This window comes from Dama dama, chromosome 9, assembly GCF_033118175.1.
Source record: "Dama dama isolate Ldn47 chromosome 9, ASM3311817v1, whole genome shotgun sequence".
Classification (NCBI taxonomy): domain Eukaryota; kingdom Metazoa; phylum Chordata; class Mammalia; order Artiodactyla; family Cervidae; genus Dama; species Dama dama.
Genome location: NC_083689.1, coordinates 15268634 through 15283314, shown reverse-complemented (window position 1 = coordinate 15283314; position 14681 = coordinate 15268634). Strand labels below are relative to the sequence as shown.

General features: G+C 49.4%; 1 protein-coding gene across 1 annotated transcript in view; it reads right to left on the bottom strand.

Moving 5' to 3' along the window:
- RFX1 (regulatory factor X1) overlaps positions 1 to 6906 on the bottom strand; it is a 33772-nt gene extending 26866 nt beyond the window's left edge. Inside the window, exon 1 of the mRNA XM_061150116.1 lies at positions 6258 to 6906. The gene's annotated coding sequence lies outside the window, so the exon portion shown is untranslated. The remainder of the gene's footprint in view (positions 1 to 6257) is intronic.
- Positions 6907 to 14681: the final 7775 nt, after the last annotated feature.

The following is a 14681-nucleotide window of genomic DNA, read 5'->3' as shown; positions in this document are numbered from 1 at the left end:
GGAGGAGCCACTGTGCCCATTTCACAGATGAACAAAACAAGGCCCAGGAGTGGACTGTGCACAGGCCTGCAGCAGCAACCAGTGAAGGAAGGGATTTGAAGCCAGGTCTCTCTGACCCCCAGATATGTGCTGTTAGCCCACAGCCCTACTCAGGGAGCCAGGCCCAGGGTTCACAGTAGATGGAGTCTTCCTGTTTTTCTGATGGAGACATCTAAGGCCCACCCACAGAGGTAATGCTACCCACCCAAGGCCCTGGTTGGAGCAGCAGAACTCAGGGGCGGGGAGCCCACCAGAGCAGCCCAAGGGAGACCACAGGCCAGGCAGCACCGTGGCGCCTGTGTTCTTCACGCCTCCCTGTACCTCGCTCTCTGGGGATCTGGACTCTGCCCTTGGATGCCAAACCCAAGAAGAATCCAGGTCAGCAGGGGGCAAGACAGGTGAGTCATAAACCCTGGATGGGCCTGTGCTCCACCTGAAGTTGACTGCCTCCCAGCCGTGTGACTTGGTGTCCCCTCCCTGGGCCTCCACTGCCCCATCTGTGCAATGGGAGGGTAGCAGGCCTACAGTGCAGGGCTGCTGCAGAGTTCCGTCTGATTGTGCGGGCAATGTTTGGCCAAGCGCCTGGTGCAGCCTGAGCACTTAAGAAATGGCTCTGGTTCCCCTCATTGCCCAAGGCCCTTGAACAAGGCTCTAGGCAAGACTACAAGCCTCCGGGCTCTGCTTCCCTGCTTTGGACTGCTGAGTACAGAGGAAACAAGGGTTGCTGTCTGCACTCGGGTGGGCTTGCGGGGCTTGGGGTATGCCAGGCTCCGATGGCTGGTGTGAGCAGAGCTGGCAGGGCCCTGAGGCCACCCTCCCTGCCAAGACTGGTCATTACAGAGAGAGGGATGGCGACAGTGGCCATGGTCCAGGTCTGAGGGAGCGGTTCTGGGCTTGCCCACTGGGCAGGACAGAAAGGTGGGCTGCTAGGGACTCGGGTAGCAGGGAGAACTTGCTCACCTGAAGAGGGAGAGGCTACTGCCTGCCAAGCACACAGGGAAAACATCTTCCACCAGCCCCTGCCCTCCCCAAACTCTTTCCTGCCAGCACTAGAGGGGCCCACCTCCTCAGACCTCCTTGCACTACTGGGTCCAAACTCTGGCCCAGATAGGATGCTCAAGTCACTGCTGCTGACCAGCACCTGTCTACCAGTATCAGACCCACTTCCACTTGAACCCTGGCCTGTCTCTTAATTCATGAACATGTAACTGACTTTCCTCTGGGCCTCAGTTTCCCCATCTTTCACGTGGGGATGATAACACCTGATTCATAGGGCTGTTGCAAAGATCCAATGTGATCAGCAGAGCACCAAATAAGCACTGAGAAGTGGAAGTTGCTATTATCATTATTCACTCAACAAGCACCCATGGGGTTGGAGGGGAAAGGAGAGAGACGCAATCCTCAAGCTCTTGGAAATAGGCACCAAGCAGAGATTCTGATTCTGGTGCTTGTCAGCCTCACCTGGGGAGTCAGTTAAACGCAGGTTCCTAGGCCCACTGACAGAGTCTGGGATGACCCTGCAGTCTGTTGAGCTAGTTGCCTGGATAATTCTGGGGCAGGTTGTACTGGGGGCACTGAGAAACCCTGGCCTGGGCTTTTCCACCCTTAGGAGAGTGGCCCCTTGTGGCCCCCTCCCACCACAAAAGGGCTTTAAAAGCTCCGCACTTGCTGGTGCTTTCTCCCCCTCAAGGTGCAAACCCTGCAGGCCTCCCTGTTTCCACTCAAGGACAGCGCAAGGTGGCAGTGACACAACTGAGCTCAAAATGGGGAAGGGGAGATGGATAAAACAGCTGAACCACCTTCTCTACTGGAGACCTTCTCAGCACTGTCATTGTCAGACTCCAGGAAGAATGATATAGAATGCCAAGTTTCCATAATTATTTCACCAGGGAACCTCCCTTTTTTTTTTTTTTTTTTCCCCAATTGTGGAGGGCTAGGTTAAGCAGAGTTCGGTAGGGTGTTCCCTGGAGAGGAATAAGTCACAAATATCTATACAGGATGAGGTGTGTCCCCCATCTATTTGAGCATGACTCAGCAAATCTGTTTCTTAGCAATGAAACTGCCAAAAAATGCACCAATGGCTGCACCTATCTTCAAAGCCAACACCTGTTTTTGGAGAATGTGTGAATCCATTCTTTAGGACAGGGGCCGGCATATTTCTGTCAAGGGCCAGCCAGAAGTCAAGATTTTTGACTCCAAGGACAGACAAGTCTATTCTAGTGACTCAGTTCTGCCACTGGAGTGTGACAGCAGCCATAGACAATATGTAAACAAGCAGGTGTGTGGCTGTGTGCCGATAAAAGTTTATTTCTAGACACTGAAATTTGAATTTTACATAATTTTCACATATCACGATATATTATTCATGTCACAGAATATCCTTCTTAAAAATGTAAAAACATGCTCAGATCACAGGCCGTAAAAAACAGGTGAAGGTTTAGCTGTTTTAGAGGCCAGATCTTAAACCGAATGGTTTACATCTTGGACAAGGCCCTCCCAAGGAAATGAAAAGAAAACCTCGCTTTCCTCACCTGTAGACTGGCTTCAAAAACGAACTTTTGGAGGAATGGAGAAATTAAATGTAACAGTGTGTTTCCCTCATTCTCTCTATATCCAGTTGTGTGGTTTTTTTTTTTTTTTGGTGGTGGTGGAGGGGGGTGTTTTTATTTGTTTGTTTGCCACACCACATGGCTTGCAGGATCTTAGTTCCCTAGCCAGGGGTTGAACCTGGGTCCCAGCAGTGAAAGCACAGAGTCCTGACCACTAGACTGCCAGGAACTGGATAGGAATTCCCTAGCCAGTTAATTTTTTTTTTTTTTAACACTTATTTATTTATTTGGCTGTGCAGGTCTTAGTTGCAGCACACAGGATTGGCAGCATGTGGGATCTAGTTCCCTGACCAGGGATCAAATCTGGGCCCCCTGCATTGTGAACACAGTCTTAGCCACTGCACCAGCAGAGAAGTCCCACCAGTTAGTTTTTAAGACTTATCAATAATTCCTCCAAAACAGTTCCTAAGGCTGGGCTTTTCCCTCCATCTTTATCAATACCATGCTAGTATTGATGGTTACCATCATCTCTTGCCTGGACCCACTCATCACTGGCTCCTGGCTTCACTCTTGCCTTTATAAGATTCTTTGAAACACGAACCCTATTTTGTCGCTCCTCTGTTGAAAAGGTTCCAATGTTTCCCATCACAGAGAATAAACAAAAAAACCGGAGCCCCTCCCATGACCTACAGGGCCTCATGGGATCTGGCCCCTTCCAGGCCCCTTTCTCGCTCTGAATGTTCTAGCCACAATCTCTCTCCTTCCCAAATGCTCCAGGCCTCCCCCTGCCTCAGGACTTTTGCCCCAGCTCTTCCATCTACTGGCATGCTCTCCTCACCTCCACCTGCTAGCTCCTTATCACTCACGTCTCAGCTCATAGGTCACTTTGTCAAGTCTCAAGCACCCGCTTTACAAGCCCTCTGGAGTACATACTCCAGTTTCATTTTTTTCCTGGACCTGTATCCTGTTTATTTCTTCTTCCCTCCACAACCAGAAAGGTAAGGGTGCCCATCACTCCATTCCCAGCTACGAGAACACTGACAAGCACACAGCTGGGACTCCACTCCACTTTCACTGCCAAACAAGTGTCCACAATGCTGGGAACAGCACACTGCTAGTGAGTGTCAAAGCCGCTTGAAATCTACCGACTGGTGAGAGAGGCTTGCGGAAGAGTTACTGCCTCCTTCAGCTGTGCTACAGGGGCAGGTGATGCCTCCGAATCCAGAACGGCCCCTTAGGCCAGGAAGACTGTGCACCAAGCAGTTGCTCTCTGGAGGTGAGCAACTGCTCCCTGGCAGGTGGAGGAGTGGGGAAGAGTCCTGCCTGGCCCAACTCTTGTCTTCAGCCCCAGGATGCTGGAGCGTACGGCAGGAGGGGAAGGTGAGCTGCTTAGCTCCAGGGACACCTTTCCCAGGTCCCCACTTCTCCCATGACACCCACTGCCCCAGCTTATCCAGCTGCTTCCCAGAAGGCTGAGTCTGAGCCTGGGCCAAGGGACAAACTTTCTCTCTGGGTCCTCTCCTGAGGCTGAAGAAGGGCCTTAGGAGAGTGACATCTTCCCACTAGAAACTGGAGTCCTAGGACCCAGCTTCCCAGGATCCCTGTCATCGGCCCACACAGACCAGCAAGTGAGTCAAGCTTTAAACCCACTAGGCTGTCGCTCGATTTGAAATGATAAAAATAAATGCAAGTGGTATAATTCCAAGGGCTGAGCAGGAAGTGACAATCGTCATAATAACAGTAGCAGTCAACACAGTCTGAGCAATTACTATGTATCTGATGCTCAACATGTATTCTTTTATGGGATCCACAGTACCTTAACATGAGATTAAAATCGTGACCGATGATCACTGCCCCTAGTTTAGATGGGAGGAAACTAAGGCCCAGAGAAGTTAAGTTACTTGCCTAGGAGCACACAGCTAGAGAGCCATTGATTGTTTCAAAGACAAGCAACCAAAGCCAGTATTCCCTTCTGGAGTCTAATAACTTCTCTGGGCTTGGGTCTTTCAAATGCCTAAGATATGGGGGGTGGGGTGGGGAAGGGGGGGTCACAGAGAGTGGAAGAAGCAGTCAATGAGACTAGATCATCAGTAACACCGCTTTCTGTCTCAGAATTCACCTTTCTAACAGGTGCTGATGATCTGACAACCTGGTTATTTCTAGATTTTTACTGAAAAATTAAATCTCTCCTTTCTTAAATGTCAAGAGGTTCTACCATCCCTGACCTGGGAAAAATTCCTGGAGAAGTGACATCCCTTCTCCCAGCCTTATCTCAAACTTCTGGGGGAAAGCTTTAGGAGAACTTGAAACATTTCTTCTCCTTGAAGTTTATTAATTGATTTTAAAACAAAACAGCTGCAGTCTGCCCTCAGCCCTGCCGATGCCAAGCTCCAAAGCAAAACGGAGAATAAGCACAGTAGACTTGGCTTGGCTGGCTATTTAAAAAAATCTTTCCCAAGCTGGCAGATCTTGTTGCCCAGCAAAGCACTCACTCAGATTCTCCTCTAACAAAGTAGAGCACTTCCCCTTGTCTCTGACCTCAGTGTCCCTGCTCCCTCCCCACGTGGCTCTGGAGGCTGGTACCTCTTCAATGACATGTGATCCAGCTGACACCAACTTGATTGACACAAAAACATGTGTCTGACCAAGAGAAGCCGCTTCAGAAACTTCCTCAGGAGCCATTTACTTCCCATGCCCAGAAAGGAAGCCCAGGATAGGCAGAACAGCTAGGAATGGCCCCATCTCCAGGAATAAGTCTCCTGCCCAGGGACAACAGGAAGGAGATCTTAGAGCAGCCCAGGGAGAAGCAATCAAGTTTCGGTTCCTCTAACTCAGCCACCCAAGATCATGCCTCTCAGACAAGGCCTTCACTCTCTGCAAACCAAATCATCCAGACTAAAGTCATACCCCTAGCCCACAGCTTCAAAAAACTGTCTACCCTCACCTCCTCTCAAAGAGAAGGTAGATTCTGGAGGGAACAGCAACATTGACATTAAGACCAACCGTTAATCTATAAAACACTTCAGAAACACTAGATAGGAGTAAAAAATTCAAGGATGAGCCTAGAGAAATTTCTGAAAGGAATCAGGAGGCCTGAAATGCAAAAAAAATGGGGAGATGGCAATGATTGAACCCACTTTACAGGATGGAAAACTGAGGCCTAGGTGTGGCAGGCACTGAGTACTGGCAGGTTCTAAAGTGATGAGGCACAGGTGGCCTCCATTGCTTCAGAGAGCAGGAAGGCCTAGGCGACAGCTGCCCCACCCCGTTCCCGGGGCACCGGCCGGCCCCCAACCACACCTTACGGCCTGGCCCCGCCCATCCACCTAGATCCCGCCTCGCCCCTCCCTCACTCCCATTGGCCCAACCCTCCAAGTCCCGCCCCCCTGTACCTCCCGACATATAAAAGCCCCCCGCCCGGGCCGGCCGACCTCCACTCGCCGCCGGCTTGCGAACGCCCGCCCCTTGCGGGGGCCGGGCCGCGGGGCCCGGGGGCGGGTGGTGTCGCCCCAGCCGGGCCCCAGCCCCCTCCCCCACGGCCCCGACGGTCGCCGCCGCCATTTTGACCGCCCGCCCCTTCCCCCAAGACTCTCACCACAGCGACACCCGCCGCCCGGGCCCCGCCGCCCTCCCCGGCCCGGCCTGCCACCCTGGGGCCGCCCAGGTTACCTCGGCTTCTTCCCACTTCTTTCTGCGGAAGGGCTTTCCAGAGGTCTCGGAGGCGATGTTGGGAGGGGGACAGAACGTGCCGGGGTCCCCGGGCCGGGCCGGGGGGGGTGGGGGTGGGGGTCGGCCGGGCGGTTGTTGTTGTTGACTCGCGTTGCTGGGTTGCTTGGTCGCCACGACTACCGTGGCTATGGCGCCTCCGTTTCCCTCACCGGGGCAACTGTTGCTACCCACCCTACCTACGTCACGCTCGGGGGGCGGGGTCCAGGATGATTGGCGACACGGGGAGAAGTGATTGGACGGAGCCAGGCCCTGCCGCTAACCCATTGGCCCCAAGGCACGCTTTTCAACACCCTCTCGACTTCCCGGCGCTCTGATTCACCGGTGTTAATGTCCATCAAAGGAAACTGAGCCCTCAAAGGCAGTGGAGCCCGTCACTCCCGCAAGGAAGCTTCGGGCTAAGAATAAAGGGGTGGGGTCTGTGAGGTCGGGATTGGTTTGCTGCCTTAAAGCCTGTCTTCTGGTTAGACTAAAGGGATGTCAGTCTAACCCAAAGGTTTGCCGCGCTCTCTAGCTGGCGCCTATACGCATGCGCGCCACGCAAAGCCCCCTGGGAGTGGTAGTCCGTTCCTGCGTACTTTAAACGCCTTACCAAATGTAAAGAGCGAGAAAGGAAAGATCTCTTCCTTCAGACTTCTCCCTTTCCCGGTGGGCCAGTTCTTGGTCTCGCGCGCTGACGTCAGGGGAGGAATACGGTGACGCAGCGCTGCTTGTCTGTGACGTTGGTGGCGGAGGCCGGGCTCCGCGTTCGATGACGTCACCGGGCGCTCTTTTCCTCCCCCGCACGCCGTTGCCCTACGGCGGTGGGATGAAGGTGGGGACCCGAGGCCAGGGTTCGATCCCGGGGCCCAGTCCCAGAGCGACACCCGCCACCACTTCTGCTTAGGCTCGTCCGGTTCTCTCCCGCCTCCCCGCCGCCTCGGGCCGGGAAAGGTCACGGCTGCCGGGGCGACCGCGGCTATCTCGGCCCCGCAGGAGGTGCGGGCCGCTCTGCGAAAGGTCTCCCGCAGGCGGGGGACTTAATTAGCTGCCTCCACCGTAAGCGATAAGCAAAGGTCAGCGTCCAGCCCTTCCCGGGGCAGCTCGGATTGCTCAACCAGGCTCCACACTGCTCTCCCATCCCTCCCCCGTTCCTGCCCCACTCCCGCCCTCCTCCGTGCCTCAGTTTCTCTAGGGAAGGAGAAGAGACAGAAGCGGAGTCTGTATTAGGTTGAGCGTCTTTGGTACAAAAATTCGACCATCAAGATGAATAATATTCTAATGCAATATTGAAGTATGTTTTAAATATCAAATTTAATGGGAAAAAATAAATCCATGGTGAACAAAATAGCAAAATTTTAAATAAAGACAGAATCTGCCAGGACTGGGATTAGGGAGAAGTGAAATCATGCAACTATAGGGTAGAATCTTACCTTTTACTTTTTTTTTCTTGCATGAGTTTTGACCTTTAAAAATATCTTGATGACAGTTTTTTAACACTTTAAATTTTGTGCTCCAGCTCCCACCAGCGACCAAGGAGAAAGGAAAAAGAAAGCAGAGACTCAGAACTTGACGTTCTAATTCAGATTCTGCCGTGTGACACTGAGAAAGTGGCTCGACCTCTCTGAGCTTCTGTTTCCTAGTGCGGCCAACATTACACTTTCTTCTGCAAGGCCCTGGTAGTAACAGTGAAAAAAGAAGACAAGTCCCTTGACTGTGTGGACTACTGCAAATAAGAGACATAATAAGAGAATTACCTGGTGGTCCAGTGGTTGGGACTCTGAGCTCCCACTGCCTGGGGCCTAAGTTCTATCTCTGCAAAGGGCACTAAAATAACTTCCTGCAGGGTGTGTAGTGCAGTCCCCCTTCCCCACTAAATTAACACTTGAATCTAGGATGGGACTTTCCTGATGTTCCAATGGGTAGGTCTTCGCCTTCCAATGCAGGGGTTGCAGACTCCATCCCTGTTCAAGATCCCACATGCCTCTGGCCAAAAACCCGAAACATAAGATAGAAACAATATTGTAACAAATTCAATAAAGACTTTTAAAATGTTCTGCATTGAAAAAAAAATCTTAAAAAAAGGTTCGTAAGAGCTGTGAGGTGCTACTAAATATAAAATAGATAATCAGCAAGGACTGATTATATAACACAGGAAACTATATTCAACATTTTGTAATAACATATAAGGGGAAAGAATCTGAGAAAGAATATGTAGGTGGCTCAGTAGTAATGAATCTGCCTGCTAATGCAGGAGAAACAGGTTCAGTCCCTCGGTCAGGAAGATCTCCTGGATGAGGAACTGGCAACCCATTCTGATATTCTTGCCTGGAAAAATCCCATGGACAGAGAAGCCTGGCTGGCTACAGTCCATGGGGTTGCAAAGAGTCAGACATGACTAGCAACTGGGCACACACACACACATAAATATATATATATAGAGAGAGAGAGAGAGAGAAAGAAAGATCTAGAATATATATAGATATTTCTGAATCACTTTGTTGTATACCTGAAACTGATACAACATTGTCAATCAGCTATACTTTAAAAAAATAACAACAGAGACTCAAGAAAAAATGAAAAGCTGTGAGAGCAACATTAGACTGTGTGTGATAAGAGTGATGCTGGAACCCATGTAACCTGAGGAGGGGTCATTTGAACCGAGCCTGAGTGGTGAGAAGAGGCAAGCGAGCCCCCAAAAAACAGATGAAGGAAACTGCAGGAACAGACATCTGAGGACAGGACCACACACCTGGCTGGGGTGGAATGAGCAGAGAGGAAAGCACCAGGAGGTGAGTTCAGAAATGTAAAGGTAGTCAGATTCTGCGGAAATCCTCCCAAGAACCCAGCAAAGTGGAATATTCCCCCCACTTTCCAGGTGAGCAAAGGCTCAGGAGGGAAAGGAGAATCCTCTGAGACCAGGTAATGGAAGGCAGCAGCACCCAGACAGGCTGTCTCCTTTTCTGGGACTTTCCAGCGTGCTTTGCTGCCCCTGGGTGTGACCCTAGATGGAAGACAAGAAGCAGCAGTCTGCTTGGAAATGCTCACTGAGCCCCGAGAATTAATGAGACTTCCAGGTAGGAGTGCCCAGAGTTAAGTCCTGGCTGGCAAAGCAAGTCACTCAACCCATTCAGCTAATTCTGTGAGACAGTTTTGGGAGTCAGAGCCAGCCATGTTGAGTGGTGGGGTGCGAGAAGCCCTATTTTTACTTCCCACCCATTTCCCCACCTTCCTGAAGTCTCTGAAGCCCAAGTTGGGGCCAACCAAACCTGGAAATCATTTCTTCAATCAAAACTACTCATTATAAAACTTAATGGGAGTGGGCAGGGGTTGGGAGGGGGGGCTTCACTGGTGGCTCAGTGATAAAGAATCTGCCTCCCGGTGCAGGAGACATGGGTTCAGTCCTTGATCCAGGGAGATCTCACATGCGAGGAGCAACTAAGCCTGTGCGTCACAACTATTGAGCCCACGTGCTGCAACTACTGAAGCCCATCACCTAGAGCCTGTGCTCCACAACAAGAGAAGCCACCACAAGAAGCAGGCACGCTGCAACTAGAGAGTAGCCCCTACTTGTTGCAACGAGAGAGAGGCTGCTCGTAGCAACGAAGACCCAGCACAACAACAAGAAAAAAAAAAAAAGCAAATATCCTTCAATTTAAAAAAAAAAAGAAAAACTGGCAAGGAAGGCAGTGTGGGATTAGAAATGCTCTATATTTTTATCTGGTGGCAGTTGCACAGGTATATAGATGTCAAAATTCCCTGAGCTCTCTATTTAAGATCTGTGCACTTTGGGAATTCCCTGGCAGTCCTGTGATTAGAACTCAACGCTTTCACTGCCAGGCTGAGTTCAATCCCCCGGTCAGGGAACTAAGATCCTGCTGCTGGGCCAAAAAAAGAAAAAGGTCTGAGCACTTCATATACATTATACCTCACTTTGGAAGCTAAAACACACCCACATTAACCCACTGGAAGTAGCTCTCAACTAACTCCTTCCTGGAAACGTTACTTATGAAAACTAAGGAATTAGCATGATCTGGCCTTCCCAGTAGTAGCTTTCCTTGGTCACCAAAGACCCCAAGAATGCCAGCTAAAAATTGTGGAAGGAAGGAGAGAACTGGAGAAAAAAAAAATCACCATGTTTCAAAAGCCAAATGCAGTAATTAATTTAGAGGGTAATCATCGATGGGTGTCACCAAATATCAGGTGAGGACTTTCTTGGTGGCACAGTGGATTACAATCTGCCTACCTGGTGCAGGGAACAAGGGTTCGATCCCTGGTCCAGGAAGATCCACGTGCCTTTGGAGCAGCTGAGACTGTGCACCACAACTTTTGAGCCCATGCTCTAGGGACCTATGAGCCACAACTACTGAGCCCTCATGCTGCACCTATTGAAGCCCGTGAACCTTAGAGCCTGTGCACTGCACCAAGAGAAGTCACTGCAATGAAAAGCCCACTCACTGCAAGGAAGAGTGGAAAGTGGAGCAAGCACCCCCCACCCCCGCAACACATACACAGACACACAAGCAGTGACGACCCAGCACAGGCAAAATAAAAAAGTAATTTTAAAAAGCCTCAGGTGAAAAGATGATGGAGCGAGAGAGATGCACAGGGTTTCAGACGGTTCACTAGGTGTGCGGGTGCAGACTTCATCGCAGAGGCCAGACCGTCACCAGCATTAGCTGCAGTGAAGCTCAGAGGAGAGGGACCCTCCGGCCTCCTGGGCCTCCTGATTCAATACCAAAGGAAGTTTATAGCTTCTCCCAGGACACCCCTTGTCAAAACGTTAAACTTGACTCTGATCAAATCTCTCAACCCAACATCCAGTTTGCACGAAATAGGAAGCATAGAGGAACAAGCTAAACGACATTAGGCAACAGCTGACAAAGCCCGAGAGTGGAGCGTGCTGCAGAACAACTGTCCCAGGCTCTTCAGCGTGTCAGTCATGACAAAACGGAGTGGGGACTATTCTAGGGCGGGTGACGTCATTTATATTTGAAGCCAAATTGTTCTTTGTCCCCGGGGGACGTCCTGGGCCCTGTGGAGAACTGAGCGGCATTCCTGGCCACCAATCACTACTGCCAGTCCATGACCCCTTTTCATGCGCCAGGTGTGACCACCAAAGATGTCTCGGGGTGTACGTGGGCATGTGCATGCTAAGTCAATCCAGTCACGTCCAACTCTTTTCAAACCTTTTGGACCGTAGCCCGCTAGGCTGCTCTGTCCATGGGATTCTCCAGGCAAGAATACTGGAGTGGGTTGCCATCTCCTCCTCCAGGGGATCTTCCCGATCCAGGGATTGAACGCGTGTCTCTTACATCTCCTGCATTGGCAGACAGGTTCTTTACCACTAGCACCACCTGGGAAACCCCAAAGATGTCTCCAGACACAGGCAAATGTCCTTGAAGAGACAGCCCTAGAGGATGGTGGAGCAACTGACCAAAGGAGCCAGGATCTCTAGACTGTCTGCCAGCAGAGACAAACATTCTCTCATTTAAACTAGTTGTGTATCCCTGTTAAACAGAGAGAACAACAACTTTGCAAATTCCGTTCCAAGTTTTATTTTCTTTTTGGCTATGCAGGGTTTTCGTTGCTTCTGAGGCTTTTTCTCTAGTTGCAGTGAGCGGGGGCTCCTCTCTTGGTGCAGTGCACAGGCTTCTCATTGTGGCGGCTTCCCTTGTTGTGGAGCGCAGGCTCTAGAGCACGTGGGTTTCAGAAGTTGCTGCACGTGGACTTAGCAGCTGTGACTCCCAGGCTCTAGAGCACAAGCTCAGTAGTTGTGGAGCACGGGCTTAGTAGCTCAGCAGCATGTGGGATCTTCCTGGACCAGGGATTGAACCCATGTCTCCTGCATTGGCAGGCGGGTTCTTTACCACTGACCCACCAGGAAAGCTCAGTGCTAAAGAAACTGTTCCCAGTTTTTATGTTCACTGAGTTTTGCACCAGGTAAGAATGCACACTGAAATAGGAAGTTGGAAGCAATGAAGGTGTCCACCCCTAGGGGACTAGAAAGATGAAATAAGAACTACTTGATACAGAATACTAAGCCAACACTGAAAGCAATGAAGTAGCTCTCTAAAACTGTGGTGCTGATGGGGTGAAACTCAAGACACTACAGCATTTTAAAATAAAGCAACACCTGACCCAAGTGGCAAGAGTGAGAAGTCTCCATCGAATTTTGCTAAAAAAGAGAGAGAGAGAAAAAAAGAATAAGAGCCATCCACTAAAGTGCCAGCAATAATGAAATAAGAATCTGCCACTTGGTACATTGAAATACAAACAAGATGTCCTTCTGTTACACTGGAAATTCATCTCAAAAGCATGTGCCTGTCTGCTTGTTAAACATGAGGTGTAGTGAATGATTAGCAAGCTGGTTCTTCTAACTTTTCAAACTATGTACACAATAGGTATGTGTGTGTGTGTGTGTATATATATATATATATATGTGATATATAAACACTGTGCAGATATATGCATGAATACAATGGAGTCTAATGTCAGCAACAGTGAACAGTGAAAGTTGCTCAGTCATGTCCGACTCTTTTCCACCCCATGGACTATTAGCTTGTCAGGCTCTTCAATCCATGGAATTCTCCAGGCAAAAATACTGGAGTAGGTTGCCGTTTCCTTCTCCAGGGGATCTTCCCAACCTGGGATCAAACCCAGGTCTCCCACACTGCAGGCAGATTCTTTACTGTCTGCGTCACCAGGGAAGCCCAATGTCAGGAACACGCACTTAAACAGGTTTGGGGGAAACATATTGGAAGCAGGATTTTGATACATGAAGACGGTCTTGTGACTCTACTCCTAGGGGCACTGAAAGAAAGGAAGACCTGTGAAATGGACTGAGATTTGAAAATAAAAACATAGATCTAAGAGATGATGCCCTAAATCTACATGAACCGGTGTCAACCTCACCCCTCCGTACTCCCACTTCCAGCAGAAATACATCTTTTTGTGGGGAGGAAGCCGAAGGAAAGAAGTTAATAAAAAATGCTTTCTATGTGGTTTAAAAAAAGAGACAAAACAAAATAAACAAAAAAATCCCACAGTGTATCACTGAAAAGGATACAGATGGAGATCTAGTACACAGCGGGTCACTGTGCAAATTATAACACACTTGTATAAACATGCAAAATAAACTGTAGAAACATACAAAATGATGCATCCTATTAATTTAAGAATATTTACCAGTTCAGGAACATGTAGCAAATGCCTTAGAGATGTTGGCAGTGGTTTGGAAAGGGCAAGGATCTGGGGATCTGGGATGGAAGTAAAGTTGCTCAGTCATGTCAGACTCTTTGCAACCATGGGCTATATAGTCCATGGAATTCTCCAGGCCAGAATACTGGAGTGGGTAGCTTTTCCCTTCTCCAGGGGATCTTCCCAGCCCAGCGATCGAACCCAGGTCTCCCGCATTGCAGACAGATTCTTTACCAGCTGAGCCACCAGGGAAGCCCTCTGGGATGGAGGAGGCAGAAATAAAACTAGTGGGAGCTTTGCATGATGAAGGTATGACAGAGTTTAGGAAGAGGCAGAGAGGGCTGAGACCTGGGTTCGGTGACATTTGTAGGGGCAGGGGCCCAGTTGTCACACTGCAGAAGGCTGAGGGCCAAGTGGGAGGGGAGGAGTGGAGACAGTGCGTACAGCTGAGATATATTTGGGTGAGGAAGTCAGACTCTAAACCTGCACTGTCTCACATGGTAGCTGCTAGTCCTGTGTGGCTATTTTTACAGGGAGGGAATGCCTTTTATTTCTTTTTCCTGCTTAATTGCTCTGGCTAGGGCTTTCAGTGATATATTGAATAAAAGCAATAAGAGTGGGCCCCTTTGTCTTGCTCCTAATCTTAGAGGAACAGTTTTCAGTGTTGACTATATTAGCTGTGGGTTTGTCACATATGGCCTTTGTTACATGAAGTGCATTTCCTCTAAGTAGCAGTTTGTTGAGAATTTTTTTTTTTCATCATGAAAGGATGTTGAAATTTGTCAGACGTTTTTCCTGCATCTATTGATCTTTTATTCCAGGTTTCAGTGTTTTAATCAAAGTTAGCAAGGTTTGGTGGCAGGGGGAGGTTACAAAAACAAAGTCAACATTTTCTGTACACCATCAAGGGCAGGGTTTCAAGGTTCTTGATTTTTCATCATGATTGGAAGATTGTTTTGATATGATTTTTTACATGATTTTTGTCCATCATTTTATTAATGTGGTATATCACATTGATTAATTTGCAGATGTTGAACTTGCTTGCATCCTTAGACTAAATCCCACTTGATCATGGTGTGTGATCCTTTTAATGTATTGTTGAGTTTGATTTGCTAATTTTTTTTGACTGTGCCACAGTGCATGTAGGATCTTAGTTCCCTAGGCAGGGATCAAACCCAAGCCGCCTGC